The sequence below is a fragment of the Vulpes lagopus genome, chromosome 7 (genome assembly GCF_018345385.1).
Source record: "Vulpes lagopus strain Blue_001 chromosome 7, ASM1834538v1, whole genome shotgun sequence".
In the NCBI taxonomy this organism is placed as follows: Eukaryota; Metazoa; Chordata; class Mammalia; order Carnivora; family Canidae; genus Vulpes; species Vulpes lagopus.
In genome coordinates this window covers 98,179,561-98,201,367 of record NC_054830.1, presented here as the reverse complement: position 1 = coordinate 98,201,367, position 21,807 = coordinate 98,179,561, and the positions used below count along the sequence as shown (strand labels likewise).

Genomic DNA, 21,807 nt, shown 5'->3' with positions numbered 1-21,807 from the left:
TTAGCTCTGTGGTTGCATGCCTTGGAATGGTCCACTAAGAACTTGGAACTGCCCACTTGGTTTCCAAACCTCGGGTTGCCTTGGGGAAGTTACCAAAATTTGGTTACCAGAGATACTTACTTGGGTTAGGAAAATGATTCAAAAAATAATGTGTGGTGAGACAGAGCCGGGATGTCATCTGTGCAAGCAATCAGAAACTTGGGCATGAAGTCATTCCAATGTACTTTCTGATGTTTATTTAGAAATTCTCTGTTTCTGTGGCATGAATCAGAAGTAAAGGACAATATTTGAGAAGGCAAGGATCCCTACAATACTGTCCTGACAGAGTCTTTGAAAAAGGTCCCCAACGTGGCCAAAAGACAAGAGGGAGTCATGCCAGCTTCTCACAGTACCCCCACCACCAAAAAGTCAGAGATAAAAAAGATGCTGTAGTGGGACACATTGCAGGGCACACCGATGATTTAAATTTCTGAGGAGACTATTCCTTCAAGGAAGACGTGGGTGAACACCAATATGACAGAGAGAAGGCCATGGTCTAGGGAGTCTGAAAAATACGTTCATTTGAAATGAGCCAACAATTCACCACAGCGAGTCTCAAGTTTCGTATCTGTAAGTAGAACTAATGATCCCACCCCAGCAAGTCACTGCAAAGCTTAAATGTGAGAAGCTACAGGAAATATTTGGCATAAAGTATAAGATGATGATGTGTATTATTATTATTATTTAAGAGGAGGAGCATTTGCCTAGGTATTCTCTATTCATACATTTTCTTTTCACAGAATGCACATCCCATTTGTGTGCATATAATAGGAAATTACTCACTATACTCTGAGTAGAAGAGGCTACTTGATTTTCTCAGGACTAGCTAAAAGCAAATGTGACAAGAAATCCTAGGTGTTCAACCAAGATGCTTCATTCTATTTAGAAATTACTTATCTCTCTGAGCCTTAGTTTCCTTATCAATAAAATGGAGCTCATAAGATACAGCTCATAGAGTTTCTGTGCCATTCAGATGAGTTAGCAAATATAAAGCAACTAATGCAGTACCTGGATCATAGTAGAGAGTTTTATTGTGACTATACTGTTTTTTTAAGTCACTCCCTAGTAATCTCAATGGTCTTTATGTCAGGATACTACTGAAGAAGTCCCTGTTTAGGAGAAAGGAAAAAAAAAAAAAGATTACTCCAATCAGTTATTTGACTCCTTTGACTCATTTGCTAATTATTTGTTCCAATAACAAATAGCCTTCAATCTGACCCTATTTTCTAATGAACAGATTCACATTTCTTGAACAATGTATATTCCTGCTTTTTACCATATCATAATAAATGAAATTTTCTCATGGTCATCAAAAATGCTCTAGAGGTTAGGAATAGACCAGGGCAACCGCTATGCAAATAACCTTTAAGCACACTTTACACAGTGAATAGAGATTGCTAAGAGGGAAGATAACAGGCCTCTAGGCCAGCCATTTACTTTTCCACTTACACAAAACAAACAGACCAAAAAAAAAAAAAAAATCCAAGAAAAGTTTAGGCTAGCAAGGAAGAACACTATTTTTTTTAAAATTGTATTTATTTATTCACGAGAGACACACGAGAGACAGACAGGCAGACAGGCAGAGAGAGAAGCAGGCTCCAAGCAGGGAGCCCGACGTGGGACTCGATCCCGGCGTCTCCAGGACCACGCCCTGGGCTGAAGGCGGCGCTAAACCGCTGAGCCACCCGGGCTGCCCCAGAACACTATATTTTTAAGAATTGATAAATCAGGGATCCCTGGGTGCCGCAGCGGTTTAGCGAATCCCATGTCGGGCTCCCGGTGCATGGAGCCTGCTTCTCCCTCTGCCTATGTCTCTGCCTCTCTCTCTCTCTCCCTGTGTGACTATCATAAATAAGTAAAAAAAAAAAAAAAAAAAAAAAAAAAAAATTGATAAATCAGAAAAAGTTTTGTCACATTTCAGCTGAATATTTAGAAGCAGCTCTGTATCTACTGTTAGATTTTCCTGTGAACCTAAAACTGTTCTAAAAAATTAAGTCTTTTAAAAAATAGGAGAAGGAAAACCAGGTCCGTTTAGGCATATTTCATAAGGAAATATAACTTCAAATTTGCCTTAATTTTTAAAAAATGTTTGCAGTATATTTATACTTTACAAAGTTTTTTATTCTTTATTTTGAAATATTACATAAATGCAATTAATGATAAAGAGTACCCTCAAAAATAATAAGAGCATTTGAGAAGGTTAGCATACCTAACATTTTATTTTGTCCTCCTAACAATCCTGTGAAAAGGGTAAGGTGAGCTTATCATCCCCCCATCTTTATGCAGCTGGGACGCAGGGAGACTAATACTGAGACCAAGATGATAGTAAATTACCAGAGGATTCGGAATTCCCTTCCAAATCTCCTTACAAAGGAGATTTCTCCTTAACAAATCTCCTGACAGAAGGAATATAATCGCCTACAGAGTAGTTGGAAGGGCTGAAGAAACAAAATAAGAGGGGAGCAACACGAGTAGAAAGTGGTGAGTATTCTTGTGGTTAACATTGTTGGAAGGAGAAAAGAAGAATGGAATGAAGGAGAACGAGATGTTCTTAGAGTCTGGTGAGAGATCTTGGTGCCAATTCACCATCCAAATATATGGTTTCTTAAGGAAACTCAATATCCACATCTTGTGACATTTCACCCAGCCTCGTTATTGATTTCCGTGTGTTAGAATAAAAATACAAAAAAAAAAAAAAGGAAAAAAAAACACAATAACATAGCAACAGCATGTATTCAAGCTTTAAAGGCATTCTTTAGAAATAAGACCATCCTTGGCCATTTGCTTCTCTGAGTGACCTGTGACAGACCCTAGTGGGGAAGGAGGACCTGGACCCATCAAAATACTTTGGGAAAGGGGATCTCTGGATGTCCCTTGTTTTGAGGGTCTTCCAGACATGGAAACAATGCACTGTTGGAGGGCTGAAGATTCTTAGTGAACCATAAAGCTGAGGCACAAACACACACAAGTGTTAACCATATACTCAAGCACAGCCGCAAAAATAGAAATTGTAGCCATAGTGTCAAATGGGGTTTTGAAGAATTATAATTGATATTTATTGAACTTACTATGTATCAAACCCTTTACTAAGAGCTTTTACATAGAATCTCATGCAATACTCACCAAAACCATGTGTGGTAGTTACTTTTACTATTTCTATTTGCTAAAAATGAGGAAATTGAAGCTAAGAGATTACATGCATTTCCCAAGGTCACACAACTAACGAATGGAGCTGTGATATGAACCCAGACTGTTTAATAGTAAAAATATGTTCATAACAAGTGCTATTTTCTTCTGTGTCATTGGAAGGATGACTTTTTTTCCGGTTCCTGTTCTAAACCCCTCTGTCCTTCTGAACATACAAAATTCCTCTATTGTTTCACAATTGAAAGTCAAAGGGTATAAGCCACAATTTGCTTCCTGATTACATTATATTCATATACATCCTGTCAATTACAGTTCTTTACACCAAGCAGTGAGTTGCTCTCTTTGTGTATACAGTGTATGGTTTTTCATAAAAAGTACATGGCATCTAGCCGTAACAATTGACTTGTGTAGCAACTAACACTTCGTGTCATTCGTTTTGTTGATGGTTTTTATTTGTCCTGGAAATAAAGCATCCTTACAATGCTGACCTTGAAGCTTGAGTCAGGAAATTAGAAATATCATGTACAAAGGCACCTACTGTCAACTCAGGACTTTATAAAAATACTCTAACATAACCAATCTGGCTCGCCAGGCCAGGCCAGCTGCCCTCCACAGGCCAACCCACTGCCACCCACCCACCAGGGCACCTGATGTGGGTCTGCTTCCACCCATTGCACACAGGCTCCAAACCCAGGCACCGGGACAAGCCTAGGCTTTCCAGGCCCTATCTGTCCAATGTGCCCCACTCTACAGCCTCCTTTCCAGGTCAGCCTACATAAGAAAAGTATCTTATGCCCCCATTTTATCACGAAGGAATCCTCTATTATGGATCACTGTTACCAGACCCTAAGTGCAGCAGCCACATGAGTGCCTGGAAAACCATCCTGTGGCACTGAGCCTCTGTTCTGTGATAACTTCCCCCAATTTCACTGTCACTTCTGCCTTCAGGTGCCTAAGGAGCTGTTTATGAGTGAGAAATTGCCTCTGCAGGCACTGCCATGCAGGTTTTTTGGAAGCAAAATAGCAAAGAGAGTTGAAAATTGTAAAAAAATTAAATTAAAAAATAAAAAAGACAAATATAAAACTAGTGAAAGGATAAAATGACCTGTAAAGCTGAAATTCTAGGCTTCAATTGATTTCAACCAGTCTCACATGGGTTTGTTTTGGTTTGGTTTGGTTTGTTTTTTGGGGGTTTAGGTTTCTTTTTTTTTTCTTTTGTTTGGGGGGGTCTATTTTTTTGTTTTGCTCTCAACAGGTATGTCTGTTTGTAGAGTACACCTGAAGTGTAATCTGTTTCCTAATCTTCTGCTAATGCAAGACAATTCCTAATTCCAACCCACCACCATTACAGTGGCCTTTAATATCTTATTATGCCAATGAATCTGTCAGTTACAAATTGTTACATTCTCCAGACACAGATGATGGGCATAAATTTGGAGAAATCCTATCAGGAAAGAAAAGAGAAATTTAGTAATGGGAACATGCCATCTTCAATTTGATATACGGGAGATTTGCCAAAACAAGATAAGTAAGCTCACCAGAATTTCGACACCTTCTAGGTGTCAAGGATTTTCACCTTTCTTACTAATGTGCAAGTCCTCCTCTTTCACCTCCTAAACTCTCGCCAGTGCTGAGACCTACACTGCAGCCACTGGGAAGCTATTATCCTGCCCTGGAAATCACCCTCCTCACAGTGAAGCGTTTGGCACAGCCTTGGATCCGGGAGCACGGAAGGGCTCTGAAAACGTAATATTTTAATCGTTGCTTTTTTAAACATATGCTTATATTGCATTTTCCAGCTAAGGAGTGGTCTCAGCTATCATCTTATCCCACTTACAAAGGAAAGTTCTCAGGCCAACTTGGCAGCTTTGAGCGATTTGGTCGATCTGGAAATCTTTCAGCTCTCTAGTTAACATTCTTCGTGTCCCAATCCAGGTGCCAAAACTTTCACTGAGCGATAGAACTGCCGCTTAACTGCCTCTCTCACCTGCTCCTGTCATGGAGTTATAACTACTACTATGTTTAGAGCTACTGCAGGAAAAGGATTGTCGAGCCATATGTTGCAAAGTGACTGCTATGTGTCCCTTAGCTGCTTCAGTTGGTGCAACCGTGCTATTTCTCACCCAGCGGCAGTGTTGAGCCCCTTAGATGAAGAAGATAAACCAGGAATTAGCTCAGGACTAAGAGCACAGCCAGGTAATCCATGTACCAAGAGCGACCACACACTTGCTTTGCCTGAAACATCCCAGTAGATAACGATTGTCCATGTATAATTAGCCATCGTGCCCACTTCCACTCTCAAATTCATACGAGTTTGGATAACTATATGGTCACCCTGCTGATGCCTCTAAAAGATCAAGGGACTAGGATGAAATATCTTCAGACGAACAACTACACTGGTGACCACAGTTTGCCTTGCCTCCCCCTTGGCAGTTGCCAACAATTCCACCGTTAAAGCGTCAAACCAAAACGTACCATAGCTCTAGCATTTATCACACAGTCTGACACAAAGGATATAAATCTTATGATTTTGTGAGATGGAAAAAGGCATATTGCTCATTCACATGATCCATCTATATCTATTGTATCCCTACCATTCACAGGCACTGTGCTAGGAACCAGGAATCTACATTGAAACAGGTGAAGGAGACTCTGCCCTTATGGAGACTGTAGTCTCATGGGAATGGTTAATTTAAGATACACTTTGGGTGCTTTAAGTGGTATAAATATCATATGTGACTGGGGGTACAGAAGGGCCAACTAACCCAGCCTTGAGAAGCATCGGGAGACTTCCTGGAACACATGACCTAACTAAAGGGGAAGAAGTGAGATAGAGGAAGGTTCCTTTCTCCATTTTTTGTACAAAGGCACATGAAGGGAACAGGTAGTCTTCAGCACGTTTCCAGGGAATGCAGAGGGACACAGAGAAAGCTGCATGTGTCATTAGGGAGATTGGACTTGATCCTGGGGCAATGGAGAACCAGTACCAGGCCCTTCATAGAAAAGCGACTTGATCAGATTTGATTTTCGAATGATCACTCTGGTTACAACATCATAACTGTATAAAATTAGAAAGTATTTTGTGTTCTCAGAGAGGGCAGGGGACATTATTTTCGTATTTTATTTGAAGGTATTGAATCATCTATGAAGAATGGTCTCCTTGATAAAGTCAACCATGACTCAACAGTGAGGCACTCTGGCTTCAGTTACTAGTTCCAGGGTTTAATTTTCTGGTGTCCTCAGCCAAACCACACTAGCCTTAGTTGGACCTCAATTTCCTTGTCTATAAAATATGGACTGTTGTATTCACCTTTCACAGAGAGTGATGTGAGGAACCGCTAATGAAAAGCAGCCAACTTAGAAAAAAAAGACAAGTGTTACAAAAATGCTTAATAAGTCCAAATTACAGCCAAGAAAGATGAACTATGTGTGTGTCAAATGCTCAAGTGTGCAGTGGAAAGGTTTCAACTATAAAATTTTATGATCTGGAGACCCATTTTCACTAGGACTATCTGTCCCAGCTAAATCTGAGGCTGGCGTGACAGTCCTGCTCACCAATTAAGAGATGACAATCTGAAATCACCTCTGCTCAAAGGCATGTTCCTGCATCTCGCCTTGGGCTCACTTCCACAAGAAGCCTTCCCTGAATCTGAGGACACCAGCCCACAACTTACAAAATCACATTCTGAAACTAAGCTCTGGAGGAAATTAATCTGTGGTTTAAATGTGTGGTTTTTTGTTTTTGTTTTGTTCTGTTTTTTAAGAATTAGATGGGGGAAAAAAAGAATTGCATGTAAAAGATAGAGAGAGAGAGACCATTGAGTCTTTCCACTTATATTCTTCAGATATTGCAAAAGACCAAACTCTTTAGATGGAAATAAAAGAGTTATTGTTAATAATAGCCACCACTCGAGATCGGGCTATGTGCAAGGTGCTATTCTAAGTATTTTGCAAGCATTAGCTCATTAGTTCCTCTCCCCAGAGAGTTGTAATTATCCCTTAGTATATCTTATTTCTCAAAACTTGAGTTTGGAGAGGCTAGGTCCTGCCCATCTATAAAGCCACAGAGCTTGAATTATATCCTAGGCTGATACAAATTTAGGTTTATGCTCATTGCCTCTGAACTGCTCTATTAAAAGACCTCTTACGCTGCCATCTTCTTGCTGGACTCTTGCTTTGTCACCCCCACCCAGCTCTTCTGCTCATATCATCACTGGCATGTGAAGTTGCCATTTCCAAAATGTGAATCAGTCAAGATAGGAAGGTTAATTTATTTTAGTGGATATGTGTCAGTGACACTATTTTTAAAAAGTACATCATGGCGACTTGCACATCACACAAAATCCCTTCATTGGGTCATGCCAATAAAACCCTAAAAAAGGAATGAGTGATCTGTCCCATTGAACTTGTTCCATCAAGCGCACCTGTCAGCAATTGATGGTTCGCATCACATATTCAACAATATGAGAAACATCCAGAAATTTTTCTGAAAAATGGATCCAACAGGAGGGAATAAAAATATCATTAAAATAAACTGCTTTTGGGTATGAATTGCTAAATTCTATAGTTTCTTCTTGCCATACCACACATCAAAAAAAAAAAATTGGTCGTGATAGTTGTATCAAATCGTACTTTTTACATCAACAGTATGCTGAGTTTTAAAACTGAGTTCCATGCAAGTTCTGCAATTATAGCTCAGAAATTCTGAGCAAAAATATGATTCAAATTCATGTTTAAATATATTTCTTAAATTATTCTAAGACAATTTTAAAACCATATGCATATTCAAATTCACACAGCACACGCACACATCTATGCTGAACTCCAGACTTATGTATCCAGCTGCCTACTTGACATCGATCTTAACCATAACGTGTGCAAAGTCATAGTCTTTCCTACACTGTCCCCAAACTTGTTCCACCTGCAGGTTCCACAATTCATTAGGTGCAATCCATCCTTCTAGTGGCTTAGTGTCTTTCCTAACTCATCTCTTCCCTCACATTTCACATGCAAATGTACCATCACATGACCAGTTCACATCACCTCCACTGCCCTCACCCTATGTTAGTCACCAGCATCTCTCACTTAGAGCACTGCAACAGCTTCATAATTGGTCTTCTTTCATCCGACCTTTCCCTGTGACCATCTATTCTCAACCCAGCACTCAAATTGATCCCTCTAAAAGTAAGTCAGATCACATCTCTGAGATTATTTCTCTCAAAATCTTCCAAAAGGGTCTCATCTTATTTTGAGTAAAGCCAAAGCCCCTTTGATGATGTATAGGACTTACTGAACTCATCCTCTATGACTATCCCCCCCTTGTTCACTACACTCCAGCCAGGCAAGTCCCCTTGCTGTTACTCAAACACCAGTAGGCTGCTGCCTCAGCGCCTTTACACTTGAGGTTTTCTCTTCTTGTTCCTCCCCAGAAAATAAGTCTCTTTCTCATCTGCTTTAAGTCTTGTGTGTGTGTGTGTGTGTGTGTGTGTGTGTGTGTGTGTGTGAGAGAGAGAGAGAGAGAGAGAGGCTTTCTCTAACCACACAATTTATTTTTATTTTATTTTATTTTCTAATCACACAATTTAAAGTTGAAATGTTTCACATCAACCCCAGTGCTTTGCATTTCTGTTCTCTGCATTATTTTTCTCCACAATACTTACTACTGCCTGGTAGACTATGAATTTAGTATGTATCTGTTCATTGTCTGTCTCCTTAACTAGAATGTAAATTTCATGAGAAATACATTTCTCTTGTTCTGTTGCTCTCTTACCCAAGACATTCTGTAGCACAGATATTTGTATGAAAAAAAGCAGGATAAAGAGATAATGCAACAACAGTGAGGATATGAGCATGACTATTTCAATGGGGTGTTCAGAAAAGGCTCTTTGAGGACATAGCACTTGAACCTGAATGTTGAGAAGAGGCCAGCTATGCAAAGATCAGGTAATAAAATATTCCATGTGTGGAGACTTTAATTCAGGATAGGTTTGAAAACTTTAAAGAATAAAAAGAGCCATAGAGGTAAATCATGGTGAAAAAGCAGACACAATTTTTGACAGACCTGCAGCGGTTACTATTTACTGCAGAATTTTTGCTACAGATTGTCCCCACATTTTCTGTCTGGTTGTAGCAGCCTAGATTCAATGGAAGACTAGAAGGGAAAAATATGATAATATCAATTCTTAAAAATAGAAAATTTTTGCAATTCATAAATAACCTTGTAAACAGTGAAGAACTTGTTTTACTCCAAAACAAAAAGAGAAAAAAATCTAAAATTTGAGTGTCAAAGTGGTAAAAAGATTAAGGAAGTTGACAGGAGCTGTATCATAAGAATGGTAAGGAAAAGATTGCATTTTATCCTTCTGGTAATAGTGAGCTTTTGAAGCGTTTAAGCAGAGGAGTGATGTGATTTGATTTATATGTTTAAAGGATTGTTTTCACTCTCCAAATAATGGATATGGGTCCATAGCAAGAGTAGACTAGGAAAGCAACTAAGAAGTTATCCCCATCTAGGAGAGATATGATGATGGGGCAGAGTCTGAAAAGTGATAGAGCAGGTACTGCTTAGATTTAAGGAATGTACTGGAGGTGAAACTGCACATAATGGATGCAAAGAGTAAAGGGCTTTTATACCAGATACACAAGGATAACCCAATATTTGAAGGTATAGTCCATCATATCAACAGGCTAAAGAAGAGTATCACATAATCATATCAATAGACGCAGAAAAATTATTTGACAAAAATCTAACAACTATTTGTGATGAGAATTCTCAGTAAATTATAAATAGAGGGAAATTCCCTGAATTTGATAAAGAATAACCACCCCCCAAAAAACCCTACAGCTAATTAACATTATACTTACTGATGAGAGACTCAAAGCTTTCCCAATAAGATCAGGACAAGGCAAAGTTGTTTCCTTTCACCAATGTTTTTCAACATTGTACTGGAAGTCCTAGATAATGCAATAAGAAAAGAAAATATAATAAAAGGTGTGTAGATTGGGAAGGGAGAAATAAAACTATCTTTATTTATAGATGTCATGGTCATCTTTATATACAATCTGAAAAAAATCAACAAAAAAAGATTCCTGGAATAAATAATTATAGCAATGTTATAGGACACAGATGCAAAAGTCAGCTTTCTTACATACCAATAGTGAACAAGTGGAACTTGAACTTTGAAATCACAATATCATTTACATTTGCACTAAAAATAAATATATACTTAGATAAAAATCTAATAAAATATCTATGATAGCTATAGGAGAAAACTATAAAACATTGACCAAAACTCTGATCAAAATTCTTAACTAAATAAAAGAACTAAATAAATGGAGAGATATTCCATGTTTATAGATAGGAAGACTCAATATTGTCAACCTGTCAATTCTTCACACTTTGATATATAGATACCATAAAGTCCATTTAAAAATTGCAGCAAGTTACTTTGTGCATATTAACTAATTCCAAAGTTTATATGAAGAGACAAAAGACCCAACATAACTAACACAATATTGAAAAAGAACAAAGTAGGTAGACTGATCTTACCCAACTTTAAGATTTACTATAAAACTGCAATAATCAAGACAGTATAGTATTGATGAAGGAACAAATAGATCAATAGAACAGAATAGAGAGCCCAAAATAGATGTAAATAAGTCATAAGCATAAGCCACTGATCTTTGACAAAAAATCAAAGGCAATACAATAGAGAAAAGATAGTCTTTCAACAACTGGTGCTGAAACAAATGGACATCCACATGCAAAAAAATGAATCAAAACACAGATCTTATGCCCTTCATAAAATTCAAAATTGATAACACATCTAAATATAATATACTAAACTATAAACATCCCAGAAGATAACACAGGAGAAAATCTAGATGATCTTGAGTTTGGCGATGATTTTTTTAAAAGGCATGGTCCATCACAATCCCAGATTTCAAGATATACTGCAAAGCTGTAGTAATCTAAATAGTATGGAAATGGCACAAAAATAGACACATAGGTCAATGGAACAGAATAGAGACCCCAGAAATAAATCCATGCTTTTATGGCCAGTTAATTTATAACAAAGGACACAAGAATATACAATGGGGGGAAAAGACAGTCTCTTCAATAAATGGTGCTGGAGAAACTGTATAGCTACCTGCAAAAGAATGAAACTGGACCACTTTCTTATACCACACACAAAAATACACCCAAATGGATTAAAGACCTAAATATGAGACCTGAACAAAAAAATTTCTAGAAGAAAATGTAAGCAGTAATTTCTTTGACATAAGCCTTTGCAACATTTTTCTAGATATATCTCCTTAAGCAAGGGAAATAAAAGCAAAAATAAATTATTGGGACTACACCAAAATAAAAAGATTTTGCATAGCAAATGAAACTATCAACAAAAAGGCAATCCACCAAATGGGAGAAGACATTTTCAAATGATATATTCAATAAGGGCTTAATATCCAAAATATATAAAGAACTTATATGACTCAACATCAAAAAACCCAAATAATCTGATTCAAAAATGGGCAGAGGACTTGAACATTTTTCTAAAGATGTACAGATGGCCAAGAGATACATGAAAAGATGCTCAGCATCACTAATCATGAGGGAAACACAAACCAAAACCATAATATCACCTCACACTTGACATAATGGTAAAATCAAAAACATGAGAAATAACAAGTATTGACAAGTGTGTGAAGAAAATCCTTGTGCACTGTTGAAGGTAATGCAAGCTGGGGTAGCCACAATAGAAAACAGTAGGGAGGTTCCTCAACCACTTAAAAATAGAATTACCATATGATCCAGTAATTCTACTACTAGGTTATTTACCTAAAGAAAACAAAAACATTAATTTGAAAAAATATATGCACTCCTAAGTTTATTGCAACATTATTAACAATAGCTAAGATATGGAATCAACCCAAGTGTCCATTGACAGATGAATGCATAAAGATGTGGGATGTGTGTGTGTGTGTGTGTGTGTGTGTGATGAGATACTATTTAGCCATTAAAAAGGATGAGATCTTGCCATTTGCAACAACATGGATAGAAACCAAATGCGTTATGCTAAGTGAAATAAGTCAGAGAAGGACAAATGCCATGCGATCTCACTTATATGTAGAATCTGAACAACAACAACAAAAATGAATAAACAAGCAAACAACAAGAGGAGAAAGAAATTCATAAATATAGAAACAAACTAATGATTGCCAGAGGGGAGGTAAGTTGGGGGATGGGAAGAATGGATGAAGGGAAGTGGGAAATACAGGCTTCTAGTTATAAAATTAATGTCATAGATATAAAAGTATTATAATAGCATTGTATGTTAACACATGGTAGCTATGTTTGTGGTGAACATAGCATAACGTATAAACTTAATAAATCACTACATTGTACACCTGAAACTAATGTAACATGGTACATAAATTATACTTCAATTTAAAAAAAAACTAAAATGGCACAATCCATGAAACAAAGACCCAATAAACTGGACTTCATTTAAAATTAAAAATTTCTGCTGTGGGAGACACTGTCAAGAGAATGAGACTAGGAACAAAAAACATTTGCAAAAGACATATCAAATAAAGGACTGTTATGCAATACAAAGGACTCTTAAAATTCAAAAATAAGTAAACAAACCACCAGATTAAAAAATGCTTCAAAGGCCTTACAGACCCTACAGCAAAGAAAAACTACAGACGGCAAAATAAGCACATGAAAAGATGCTCCACATCACAGTCATCAGGAAAATGCAAACTAAAACAATGGTGGGCTATCATTATATACCTGTAGGATGGCCAAAATCCAGAACACTGAAAATCCCAACTGCTGCGGAAGATATGGAGCTATAGGAACTCTAATTCATGGCTGGTGAAAACACAAAATAGCTCAGCCACTTTGGAAGACAGTTCGGTGGTTTCTTACAAAACTAAGTGTACTCTTAGTATGGTCCAGCAATTGTGCTCCTTGGTATTTACCCAAAGGGATTGAAACTTTTATCCACACAAAAACTGGGACACAAATATTTGTACCAGCTTCATTCACAAGTACCAAAACTTGGAAGCAACCAAGATGTTGCTCAGTCGGTAAGTGGAGACATGAACTGTGGAAGAGGCAGAGAATGGAATATTATTCAGCACTAAAGAGAAATGATCTAAGCCATGAAAAAACATGGAGGAACCCTAAATGCATGTCATTAAGTGAAAGAAGTCACTCTGAAGAGACTACATACTATATATACAATTCCAACAAAATGACATTCTAAAAAAGTCAAAACTACGGATACAGTAAAAAAAAAAAAAATCATTGGTTGTCAGGGGTTAGTGTGAAGGAAGGAATGAATTGGCAGAACACAGAGGATTTTTAGGGCAATGAAATTACTCTGAATGATACTATACTAGTGGCTACATGTCATGAGAAATTTATCGAAATTCCCAGAGTGTACAACATTCTATGGACCCTAAGGGAAACTATGGGATCTGATTTATGATGATGATTTAGTGTAGATCAATTGTAACAAATATACCACTCTTGGGAGAAGGAGTGTTAATAATGGGGAGACACTGGGTATAAGGGAAATGTACCTTCTTCTAAATTTTGCTGTGAACCTAAAACTGTTCTTTTAAAAAAGTGTATTTTTTAAAATGAGGGACAAAGAGAAAGTAAAGGATAAAACCTAGATTTTTTTATCTGAACAACTGGAAAAATGGTGGTGACAATTCTGTATTGGAAACAAAGGAGGAGAGGCAGGTATTTGGGACTGGGGCAAGAGTTCCATTTTGTAAATCACTCCACAAATGTTAACCCCTTGAAGACCAAGAACATATGTCATAAACATGTGACTGCCAATTTTTTTTTCTAGACTTTGAGATAATATTTCTCCTTCTGTCTTTGCGCATATCCTTGTTCTAAATTCTTTGGCATATCTATGCATACAAAGAAGTACACTCTGATTCAAATCACTTAACTGTCCAAGGTATGCTCACATTTAAAAAAAAAAAAAGTCAGTCTGGGGAAGGTAAAGGACTGTCGGAGGTGCAGTTGTAAGTTCCACACTGGTACGAGTACCTACAAGCCCTGCAGCAAACCCCAAACTAAACCTTGGAAGAGGATAGGTACATAGAAGTCCCCAGACTGGTTTAAAGCCCAGACAGCAGTGACACTTGTCCTTCTGATTGAAACCCAGATTGCAGAAAGACCCAACTGTCTGTAGCATCCAGGGCAAATGGAACCAGGAAGGTAAGCTACAAATAATCTAGCAGAAGAGCATTGAAATTATGTTGAAGTGGTTACTTCAACAAAATGCTTCCCATAGGCCACAGAAAACACAACCACAGGACAGAAGAGAGAGGGAGCAAAGGGAAGGAAAGAGGCTGAGAAGACTCGGGAGCTGAGCCTAGAGCAGCCATACAGTCAGGAATGGACTGGAAGTGAATGACCTGGGTGAGCAACCAAACACCAGTTAGGGAAACCAGCGGGAATGATTGATGATGGGGAACCAGTTGTTCTTCTCCCCACTCTTCCTGGGCACTATTTAAGCATCAAGAGATACAAACACAACCCCGTAGGAGGAGAGAAGACTTTGCATTACTTGAAATTTGCATAAAGTCTCCTGGAGTAACAGGAGGCTTGAAATACAAAAATAAGTCCAATTAGAAAAAAACAAAATTACATATTTTGCACTCCTGATTATATAGAAAACCTTATACAATATTTAAATGGTATTAGAGTTTTCCAAAAGACCTGAATTGGTTTAGATTGACAAGGAATGTGAGCAGGTCCTCTGCTCAAATTCACTATTCACCTTCAAAACAAACTTTCCTATTGCTCTTCTTTCAGTCTTGTAATTCAGAATACTTGAAACATATCTTGGGAATGCAAGGTGAGTTTTATAAGTTATAATCTGAAATTATTTACATGTGTGGATCAAGATTTCCTTCATAACGCCAACTAAAAATAAGATGTAGATGCAAACAGGAGGCTGAAAAAGGTATAGGACTGGCACTGATTTAAGTATTTATGTCCATCAAAATAAGTACACTCTGTTTGTCAATTGACTTTTTAATAATTGATCTGTATTTAAACTTATCAAATGCTTTTAATTGTAATGGCATTTGGAATATTATTTTACTTATTTTACAAATTGGAATGGTTTGAAAATGTCATTTGAAAAAAGCACTGCTGCTAAAAATATTTACAAGATACTGTTCTATACGATATTAAAATCATTCGTTTTAAATACAAGATTTTGGCAAATATCACCTTTATTATGTGAATGGTTTCTATATGTCATTATACACATTAGCTTAATACTACTAATAGTAATTATTTTCTTTTTGTATTGTAAGAACACTTAACATGAGATCTACCCTCCTGACAAAAGTTAAATATACAGGACAGTATCGTTGACTCTCAGTACAATACCATACAGCAGAATTCTAGGCCTTATTCATTTTACTCAACTGAAACTCTATTCCCATTGATTAATAACTTCCTAATCCCCCTCCCACCTAGCCCTTGGTGACCACCATTCCACTCTTTACTTCTATGAATTCGACGGTTTTGGTACCTCATATAAGTGGAATTATGGAATATTTGTTTTTCTTTGTCTTGCTAATGTCACTTAGCAAAATGTCCTCATACTCCATTCATGTTGCCACACTGTAAAGAATTTCCTTCTTGTTTAAAGCGGAATTGTATTTCATTGTATGACTATACTACCCTTATCCATTCATCCATCGTGGACGTTTGGGTTATTTCCACATCTTAGCTGCTGTCAATAGTGCTGCAAACATGGGAGTGCTAATATCTCTTCAAGATTCTGATTTTTAGTCTTTGAATGAATACCCAAAAGTGGGATTGCTGGCTCATATGGTTATTTCTATTCTTAATTTTTTGAGGGACTTTCACAGTGAATAACTATTTCTTGATTGGTGCTCCGTGCAAGGAACAGTGCTAAGAATTTGCTTTTATTTTCATAATCTTCCTCTCAGCTCTTTGAGGCAGATCCTACTGTTACCTCCATTTTAACATTTGAGAAAACACACTTAACAACTGGCCCCAGCCAGAGAGGAAAGACTATGTGGAGCTACATGACTTCAGAGCCTGGACCCACTATAGAGTTTTTTCAATAATCTGTCAAAACTTAATTTAAGAAAGATAAATAGAAAAAAGCCAGTAAGAGAGCTCTAAACACCAAAATAAGTATACAAGACATGTGTTCCTGAGTCACTTTAGAAAACAGGGGAACTTTATTGATAACCACGTGTCATTTTAAGGACATGATTCCTCCTTCACATAGGTCTTCGGGGTTATAATGATCTGCTGCTGGAAAACAAAAGCTTCCCACACCTGGATGTCAGGGGCATCTAAGTTTCTCTATGGAATAACCATAATGTGAACGCTGAAGTGGTAAAGGATTTTGAGGTACCAAAATAAATGGAGAATCCCCCTTTATGACATTAGTGAGGCTCAAAAGAGCACAGTTGGAGGAGAAACACTAGATATTGGCAAAAATAGGCTAGCCCAAGAAAAACTGGTTGTGCCTCAAAATTTGCCTTCTACACGTGGGGCCCACAGACCTCGGAGCGTCAAATCCACAGCATACACTCTGTCAGCGTTCTCGCCAGCAGCTATGTGTCTCCAGGTATAAGCAACAGATCTCAACTTCTTTATGGCAAGGAGCCTTGGCAAACCCTGGCACACCGGGGCCGCGTGGCAGAAGAATGGATAGCAGGTAACCCTGTGGCAGATGGTGTCCTTTGGATTCAGATAATCCAGAGTAAGTTACTGTGAGTTTTTCTCCCCATTTGTTAACTGAATATAGCATTGTTTGTTACTATGCATATTAAATGACATACAATATGCAATTCTCTTGCTTTTCCTCTATCCCATATCAACCTCAGTATCTCTTTCTGTCTCTCTGTCTCTCTCTCTCTCTCTCTCTCACACACACACACACACACACACACACACACACACAACACAACTACAGACTCATCTACTTATCTTCCTTGATAAACTGCTTAGATATCTAATAGATATTTCAAACTCAACGTGATTCAAAGTGACCTTCTAGTCTTCTCCCCAGATTGCACTGTATCCATGAGCTTCACCATATCGGTTGATGGGAACTCATGTAGAAAATCCTGGAGTCCATTTTTAACTCTTCTTTTACTCTGACAGCTGGTGCCCTAGCCTATCAGGAAATCCTGTCAGCCTTATTAGCACATCACACCCAGAATCTGACCACTTCTCACATTCCCCTCTTTACTGTCTCACTACCACCTAAGCTGTCACGATCTCTCTCCTGGATTACTACAACAGCCTCCGAACAAGCCTTCCCTACTTCTGCTCTCCCCTCCTGTCTATTTCAACACACCATTCAGAGTCACACTTTTGAAAACATAGATCACCCATGACCCTCCTTTGCTCAACATCTTGCAATGCTATCCCCATTTCACCTTTAGGGAATGACTGGCAAGGCTCCACATCACCTGCATGGCCCTCTTGCCTCACCTGCTGCCTGCAGCCACACTGGAAGTCCCCAGGTACACTCCCATCTTTGGCCCTTATTCTACTCATAGACTGTGTGGTCGGAAAGCTCTTCCCTCAACAATACTGAGCTAACTTCCTCAAACATCAAACATCACCTTCTCCATGAGGCCCTCCCTGACTGTCCTATCTAATCTATTAAATTTATCTGCCCTCTATACTCCTAATCTGAATTACCTTGTTCTACTTTTTTTGTTTTTGCATACTTACCCCTTTTAACTTAGGCATTTATCAAATTTTTCTTATGGCCATATTCTCCTGTGAAAAAAGTAAGTTCCCAGAGGTCAAGAGTCTAGGTCTGCATTGTTTCTAATAAATCTCAAGCATGAAGAGCAAGAGCCCAGAGTACGTACGTATTCAATATATATTAACTGAATGAATAAAACAAAATGGATAACACAGTTTGACACAGAATAAATGTTAACTTTCTCTCTCTTCATTGTCTCATGAATGTTGGGTCATTTGCTACAGGGAGCACTGAGGAATTCTTAAATCTCTCTGAGTAGCTCAAAGAGCAGAATCTAGAAGTCTCTTGATTCCTGAGGAAGACTTTGGAACAACTCAGATAACTTCAATATCTTTAAAAAACATTTAACAGGACAGCTGGGGGTGGCTCAGTGGTTGAGCGTCTGCCTTGGGATTAAGGCATGATCTTGCAGTCCTGGGATGGAGTCCTAGGATCCAGTCCCATATCAGGCTCCTGGCAGGGAGCCTGCTTCTCCTTCTGCCTGTGCCTTTCATGAATAAATAAATAAAACCTTTAAAAAACATTTTGCATTTTAGTAAAATAAAATGTTTGATAATGTGACAAGTGGCTGGGGGAAGCAAGCATTCTCATGCGTTTCTTGAAAGAGCAATAACTAGTTCATCTTTAAAAGGCTATTTCTGGGACACCTGGGTGGCTCAGTGGTTGGGTGTCTGCCTTTGGCTCAGAATGTGATCCCGGGGTCCTGGGATCAAGTCCCATATCAGGCTCCCTTGCGTGGAGCCTGCTCCTCACTCTGCCTATGTCACTGCCTATCTCTCTGTGTGTCTCTCATGAATAAATAAATAAAATCTTAAAAATAAATAAGTAAATCAAAGGCTATTTCTAATACCCCTCAAAATTATAAATACACAGTCTTTGATTCATCAGTTGTACATCTAGGAATTTCTCCTACACAGATAGTCACATATGTATCAAGAAGAATATATGAGAATATATTTTCCTTTCAACATTGTTTTAACAGCCAAAGACAAGAAACAATCTAAATATACACTGGTAGGAGACTGGTTCAATAAGTTTGAGGACAATTATAATGGAATATTCTGTAGCCATGAAAGAGAACAAGGTAGATGTATGCATACACATAGTCTAAGGAAAAAGCAAATCCCAAAGCACTAGGCATCACAAACTTCTATTTGTATAAAAAAAAGTAGATAGTCATAGAATATCTCTGAAGAAATAACTAAAAACACAGTAATGACTGTTACATTAGAGGAAGAGAATTGGGCTCTGGTAAACAGTGCTGTAATGGAGGCCTTTGCGCTGTATACCCTTCCCCACTGTTGGAATCTTTTGTCAAATGGAAATGCCATTTATTTTAAATCAATCGAGTTTAAAATTCACCTCTCCCTTGAATACAATGGTTTTGGAGAGTTACTATTCCTCAAAGTTTCTTTAAGTCACTATTTGCTTTTTAAAATGTATCTTTTTAATTTCTCCAAAACCAGTCCTATTGTGGTTTATTGCTCTTACCATAAACTATGTGTTATTGGAATGGAAGCAGTTTATCATTTTCTCCTTCACTCTTTTTGGTGTGCAAATATGATGATTGACACTGATGATTCCCGTACTAATAATAACCTTGACAATTAGAATCTAGTCTCCAGCACATGGGACAGGTCAGGAGTCCTTTGGGGACAGAAATGCTAGCTTCTTTTCTAGTCTCTCTTCCTGCTCCTGTATGGTGTGGGGGGTGGGGATCAAAACACAGCATGTTAGGACACCATTCTTCAGAGGCATGGAAATTGCTTAGGGAGTTGAGATGTAGTGGATTCTAATCTTTATTTCCGGGCCTTTGGTGATCTCACTCAAAACTCTCCTAACTCTGCCTGGGCCCCTGTTTTCCTGTTTGCTAAGTAAAAAGTTTATACCTCCTAAGTTCACACAAACACTGTAAGGTAATGAGCATAATTGCCAAATATAATACACGCCACTGTTTCTCAATCCAACAACAAATGTGCCAAAACAGTGGCAGGAAACCACGTCTTAGAAAACAAAGCTGAAAAAAAACCCTTAAAGGTCAAGGATTACAGCATTGACTCCCACTCACTTTAGCCTTTGCTTTCTCAAAGGATGATGTCACTGAAAAACCGTGGACTTGGAATCTGACACATCAGAGTATAGACCATTCGACTGAGAGTCCCTCTCAGCCAGGGGCTGGGTATCATTTTTGTGATGCCGTCAGTGCTCCAACAGAACCTGCAATCTAAGATCACTCAGAAGGCTCCCCGGACCACCCTCTCCATTCTCATGACTTTCATAACTACCCATTCATAGATTCTCTTGGTTTTCTATCTCAGACCTCTCATTTACACCCCAAGGCAGGGGCGCCTGGGCGGCTAAGTCAGTTGAACATCCAACTCTTGGTTTCTGCTCAAGTTATGATCTCAGGACCCTGTGCTCAGCCTGAGGTCTGCTTTTTCCTCTCCCTCTGCCCACCCTGCCCCCGCCACCGTTCTCTCTCATACACACAAATAAATAAAATCTTTTTTAAAATAAATAAATAAATAAACCCCAGGCATATTTATGCAAATTAACATCCCATCCTACATAGCTAAATGATATCTTAACAATACATTCAAAGCCATTGTTATAAATGTCCCCCTTAAACCTGATCATCTCCCAAGTTCCCTGAGCAAAGAATGGCCCTCTCGTCCAGCAAGCTTTGTAGGCAGAAATTTTAGAACCATCTGTGTCACCTGCCTCTTCCTCATCCCCATGTCCAAGCCATCAGCAAGTCCTCTCGGTTGGACCACCTAACTAGCTCTTTAGCCCGTCACTGTTCTCCACTGACCTTCAGTGCCATCCCTGCGCTAGACCAACTGTTTTCTCTATCACCAGACTTATTAAAGTAGTTTCCTGCCTGGTTTATATTCTTCTCCTGCTTTCCACATTGCAACCAGAGTAACCATGTCAGGCTCATGCCTGAAAGTCCTGAAGGCAGGCACTGTTTTCAGGATAAAGACAAAGACAGGCAGAAAGACATGTATTTCTAGCTTCACATCTCATCTGTCTCTTCTCTTTCTCTTTCTCTTTCCTCCTCTGTCTCTCTCTCTCTCTATCTATCTCTTCCTCTTCTTCCACCCTCCCCCCAACCCATACACACACATATACAGCTACTCCAGTCACACTGGAATCTCCCCATCTTTCTTACTTGACGTACCTCGTACCTCTGTCTGCCACAAGGCCTTTGCACTTGCAGGCGCCTCTTGGGATATATTCTTTCTTCCCTCTCCATTTTGTCTCTTACTCATCCTACACATTCAGTCCAGGTATCATTTCAACAAAAAAATCTTCCTTTCCATCTCTGAGCTGGTTAAACATTCTATCATTCATTTTCCCTCTAACAGGGATCTCTCTATCCTAGCATTTTACCGAGTTGCACTTTTACATTTATTTAAGTCATTGTGTGGTTTGTGTGTATTTTTCCACTTCCTGAAGTACCCTGAAAACAGGAACTGGGCAGGTTTTCGCTCGTCATTACACTACTGCCTGGCTCATGGAGGCACTCAGTGAACACGGGGTTGTGGGGGGATAAAAAGATAAGCAAGCTCTAACATTCACTCTGTGCGATCCCAAGCAAAAGCTCAAAACTTCTAAGTGAAATATCTTTATCTGTAAAACTAATATCAAACATAATGGATACACCAGATTTGAGAAAGGATTACATAAAAGTGTATAATGAAATTTTGAGCCCTGTGCCTAGTATCTAGTGTCTTAATATATATCGACTCACTTCTCCATAACCCCTCATCTGGTAGACTGCATAATTAAAATGATATTTTCAATAAAC

The 21,807-nt window shown here is 38.4% G+C and overlaps 1 long non-coding RNA gene across 2 annotated transcripts in view; it reads right to left on the bottom strand.

Moving 5' to 3' along the window:
- The window catches only part of LOC121496237, a 60,138-nt gene extending 38,755 nt beyond the window's left edge, over window positions 1-21,383 (bottom strand). Inside the window, exons 1-3 of one of the 2 annotated variants that reach the window (XR_005989131.1) lie at window positions 21,178-21,383; window positions 10,051-10,140; window positions 1,051-1,148 (exon numbers count right to left, since the gene is read on the bottom strand). This is a non-coding gene — a long non-coding RNA (uncharacterized LOC121496237). Of the gene's footprint in view, window positions 1-1,050; window positions 1,149-10,050; window positions 10,141-21,177 lie in introns of those variants that run through there. The other variant, XR_005989132.1, reaches the window with a different exon arrangement.
- Window positions 21,384-21,807: the final 424 nt, after the last annotated feature.